Below are 5402 nucleotides of genomic sequence, written 5' to 3' on the forward strand. Positions count from 1 at the left end.
GACCCATCTCCTTTTACCATTGTCACTTTGGAGATTGAGCTTTCAATACATCCACTCCTGGGTGACACACACTATCGACTGATGAACTGCAGTAACTTATTTTTTTTTTTTTTTTTTTTTTTTTTTTTTTTTTAGAAAGGGTTTCAAGTTCTAATTTGGTACAAATACAGTGTTTATGATAACTAGTATTTTGAGAGCAGAAAGGATATGCCCTTTTCTATAATAAAAAAGTAAAGGTCCTATGACCACATTGTGTGATAGTCCTGAATCCAGAGCATGGGCAGCTTATACTTAATTTTAAATGAGGTATTTAATTCAGTTCTTAAGCCTAATCATTTCAACAGTATCTTTGATATCTCAAGTCTATAGCTGCTGCAGTAATTTGGATCTGCCAAACTCAATGATCACTAACTAGTGCTGTTTCTCGGCTAGCCTAGCTAATCATCCACAAAAGAGAAAGAGTCAATGAAATCAGCTACTGGCTGGATTTCCCTCACTATTGTGCTACTGCCATGGAAACTGTATTTATGTTACAATTTGACAAAACATCATTCCTGGCCAGTGCTTGGGAGTGGAGATTTCTGGTACCAGACCCTATTCTCATTTTAGATATGAATTTTTTGTCATTGGCTCTGGGAACCAAAGTCATTTCCCAAGTTACCCTGATCCACGTACTAGGACAAAGGCCACAATTGATGGGTCATAGTAAATATTCAGAAGAGAAATGTCAGGTTTTATAGCAAGCACCTCAGAGACTTTATAAAACCAGTAAAGGAATACAAAAAAAGCATTTGTAGATCTATAGTTGAAGTGGAAACACCAGAAAATTGGACATTCAAGGGAAACTTGTGATCACACTGAAAAATATTGAAGTCTACAGTATCCAAAGCAATTGTTCTAGGCATCATTATAATCATGATGTATTTGAGGTAGTATGGGAATGAAGCTCACTGAAGATGAATCCTCAGTAAATTTCAAGGCTCTTCCATTTTACTATGGCTTTTTATATGGATATTAAATCCATACAACATGACAGAGTTTGAGACTAGAAAGGAGGACTTTTAACTTCAATACTAAGACTTCAAAAATGTGGAGCTTATGTACCCATGGATAATAGAATGAGAAGATGAATGCATGAACTTAGGTGTTTTACTCATGGATATTATTTGCCCTTTTATGCAGGATGAATAATTATATTGATGAAAAATTAGGGATTAAGACAAATAGTAACCTCTATTTTAGGTGTTGTGTTTTATGGGATATTAGTAATGATGTCACTAAATAGGAAAGTTGCAAAGGATGTGGTTTTTCTTATGGAGAAAACCAAAGTTTAGATAAGATCACCTGGTACATGCTTTGAAAGGGAGGATAATGGCTTTGTTTTGCAAATAAAATAAAATAAAAATTAGGGACATTTTTAAACTTCTGAAAGGCAAACACAAGAGTATGAAGATTAATAATAGAGTTGATAAATAGAAAGCGTTGTGGGATAACCTTGGTACTTAGATTGCAATTTTGTTTTGTGAATGACAACAATGTAGAAATTGTAAAACTCATTAGCGTTATATTCCCAAATGAAACTCACTGGTGAAGTAAGTCTCATAAGGAACTAAGCCTAGTGAAACATTAGAATCACAAAAGGAAGTGGGATTGATTCTGGGCTTTCTCCAGATCTGTTTTAGTGAAATCCCTGAAGATAGGACCTAAAAAAATCAGTAATAGTTTGTTGTGCCATACGAGTAAGACCAACTTTAAGAACGGGACTAGCATTTGGGAATTATGAGTCCCTGGCCTTTGCTGATTACTGTACTTGGCAATGACTTCCCTGAAGCAGAGTTCCTGCTGACTAAAATAAGTGGCTTCAGTCTCATGTAGTCCTGGTTGGTGGTGGTCAGAGTGGAGAGACATGGAGGCAAAGCCAATCTCATCTCTTCTGAACATCCCCTCTAGAATGTCCCGTCCTAATGCGATGGGCATCAAATGCATTTAGGTGCAGAAAAACACAAACATTTGCTAGAATGACTTAAGCCACAGAGGAGAGAGGCAGTTGTGGTAGAGATGCTTTAAGTCCAACATTATGAAAGCTAAGGACTAAGTGATTTTCTTTTTACATGGGCCTCATGTTTTTTACCTTATGGCAACAGGCGGACTGTTGAAGTTCTGTGAATGTCAAGTTTAGGGCCTAAAGAAGGCAGAAATGAGGGCCAGCAAGAGAGCTCAGTGGACTAAGTGCCTTCTTAGGCAAGAGCAGGGACCAGGATTCTCCCTAGCACAACATGTTGAACCAGCCACCTAGAGCAGGCATGGTACGGTGCACACCTGTAATCCCAGGGGGGAGCTGAAAACAGGAGGATCACTAGGAGTCAAAGCTGTGAAGTGAGACACTACACCAAATACATTAAAAAAAGAGGGCAGGAATGGGAGAGGAATAAATATTTTTGTCCATGTGTTTAAGTAGACAATCATTTCACAAGTGATCTTAGTTGTTAGGATAATAAAACTGAACATGTTTATATTCAGGTGGATGCTTTCATATTATCTGGAATAAAAGCAGACAAGGCAAAAAGGATTATGGTTTGAATAAACAAACACTTTTTATGGAAGCTCAAAGTGAACATGTCTAAAAGTAAATTTTAATTTTCTTGCAAAATCTGTTCTCTGACTTGCATTCCCTATTTTGGTCAATGGCATATTCATCACCAGAAGTCTGGCTCTAAAAGAAATACACAGTGAAGTTTTTCAGGTGGCAAAAAACAAGAACAAATTATCAGAGCAAAACTTCAAACTTCAAGGAGTAAAGGAATAACAATTTCATACCCAACACTTGATAACTACCATTTAAAGAAATAATTTTAATTTGGCTCAGAGGATCAAGTCTATGGCTGGCTGGCTCCAAGGCAGAGACATGATAGGAGGGCTCAGTGGAGAAAAGAATGCTTAGTTTATTGCAGACAGGAAGCAGAGCAGAGGAACTAGTGTAGAGAAGAGTAAAAGGGGCAGGCAAGGGACCAGATACAGTACACAAAGTCATGCCTCCAGGACCCACACAGCCACATCCACAAGTGTTCTATATAATTTTCCTGGAGGCTCTTAAGACACTTAAGTTGACCCAGTCTGTTTTTACCCTTCACATTTTATCTTCCATCAACTTGACACCTAAATGTATTTCCTTAAACCATACTTAATCCCCAAATAAACAAGAGGCCATAATTCTACTTAACATGATACTACTATCTTACATATAACTGAAAATGCATTATGCCTTTCCCCCAAATCTCAATTGTTCTAGTGTTTTTCAAGAGTCCAACTGGAGGGGCCGGGGAGATATAGCTCAATAGATTAAACGCTTGCCTGGCAAGTACAAGGGCCTGAGTTCAATCCTCAGTTCCACCAAGAAAAAAAAAAAGAGTCCAACGGGAAACAACACAAAGTCTTAGATATAAAAATAAATAATAAGCAAACATGAGAAGCATAGAATTCTTTATCCTATTTTTAAAATATAATCTAATTTTTAAATGTTTTTTATCATATTATGTAGGGACTTAAAGTTCAACATATCAATACTTGATGAAAAATACCTGTTCCTTATTATGCCTAAGATGTTTGAAATGCAGTGAGATAGTGAGGTTAAGATTGATAGCCTAAATCATTTGATAATAACAATAAGCTTGTCTTCTGGATGGGTAACAACCTAAGTTTGCAGACCAAAATTAGAGAAAAAGGAGGGCTACAAGGAAAGCCAACTTTTTGGCCCTAGCCTTCTAAGGTCAATTAAGACTCAGGACATATGAGAACTTGTACTGTAACGTCATGTACCTCGGTAGTGTCCCAAATTTTCTGATCAAGAAGATTATGGGGCCAAAGAGGAAAGTGATCGATGACATAGAGTGGGCCTAAGGAGAGTCACATGGGGAGAAGACACTCTCTCAGGCTTTCACAGAGAGCACATTGGCCAAGCAATGGTCGTGACTCATCCACATGGCTGCACTGATAAAGGTTCTACAATCTGAGGTACAGGATCTCAGGACAAATCCTGAGGGCATTTCATTGACCTTCTCAGACCAAAAAGCTACAACTCTTGTTGCACAGGTCCTGCTTTACCTTGGTCTTAACCACCCAGTAGAAAAGTATGAAGATGAAATATAGGAAGTAAAGCCATGTTGGTATGTTGAGCTGTGGGGGACTCAGGTCAATAATTTCTGACATTGCCAGTTAAACAGAAGACCCAATGCTATTATGGGCTACTGGACTCTTTTAGAATATTTTTCTGAGTTTACACACCTATAATATTCAGTAACGGAACTTAGGAAAAATGGGGTACACCGATGAATGTCCATTCTGTATCTGTGTATTCAAGGTGGTTGGGGTAGATATGTACTTGCATTGTCTTGATGACTGGAATGCTTTGTTCTAATGGTGTTTGTAAATAGGATCACAAGTCCGCATCTTGTACAGCAATTAACCACTAAGAAGAATATATGCAGTGTATTATTTGTTGAAACTGTACTTCCGATTTGATTTGAAACTGTCTCATTGCTATATGTTTATCAATAAAACTGTAGAAAAAAAATAAAAAAAAATAAAATAAATAATAAGTTATGTAATCTTAAGGTACAATGGCACAAAATAAACAATCACATTCCAACAGACAGGAATAAGGGAATAAAAAGGAATCAAACCAAAGGAAAACTGGAAACTGGCATGGCAAAGATTAATTCCTGTGTATACATATCTGGTATCTCAAGTGAGGGGTAGTAAACTGTGAATTCCAAAGGACTTTATGGGTGGCCAATCAGAACTCACACAGCTCTCCTGGCGATGGCTCTACTCTTAACCTTCTTCTTTTATTGACAGATGTTCTACATTTTCTGGCATCTGCTGCATTTCTTCATTACACATTTGGCTTCATTCCCACAGTCTCATGTAGTGCTCTGTCAGGGACTCCTTGCCTGGCCTCACAAATTTCCTATGAAATCTGGGTAAAAACCTCTCTGACAGCACAACTTTTGCTTTTTGTGTGCCCGTAAAACCAGCATAATGTGGAATCAAGCAAGGTCTGCTGTCAGAAGCAGTAGGAGTCACCCCTTTGGACCATGGCTGCAGCAGCCTGTAAATACCTGGATTCTTGAGTGTAGTGAAATGAGTCCTGGAGTTCCAATCCCCTAGGAGACCCTTCCTGAGCAAGCATAGCAGGATGTCTCTTCTCAAATGAAAGGTTTACACTTTTGCTACCTTGACGTGGGTGAGGTCTTGCTGATTCTTAAAATGTGCTGAAAACATCATTTTTCTTGTCTCCGTACAAAATGCTTGGTTTCTCTATAGTGGTCCTGATCTCTTTAACATTTGCATTTCATTTGGTCCCAGTTTTTCACGTGATTTTTTTTTTTTTTTTTTTTTTTTTT

The sequence above is a fragment of the Octodon degus genome, unplaced genomic scaffold, assembly GCF_000260255.1.
Source record: "Octodon degus isolate 3935 unplaced genomic scaffold, OctDeg1.0 scaffold00208, whole genome shotgun sequence".
NCBI classification, from domain to species: Eukaryota; Metazoa; Chordata; class Mammalia; order Rodentia; family Octodontidae; genus Octodon; species Octodon degus.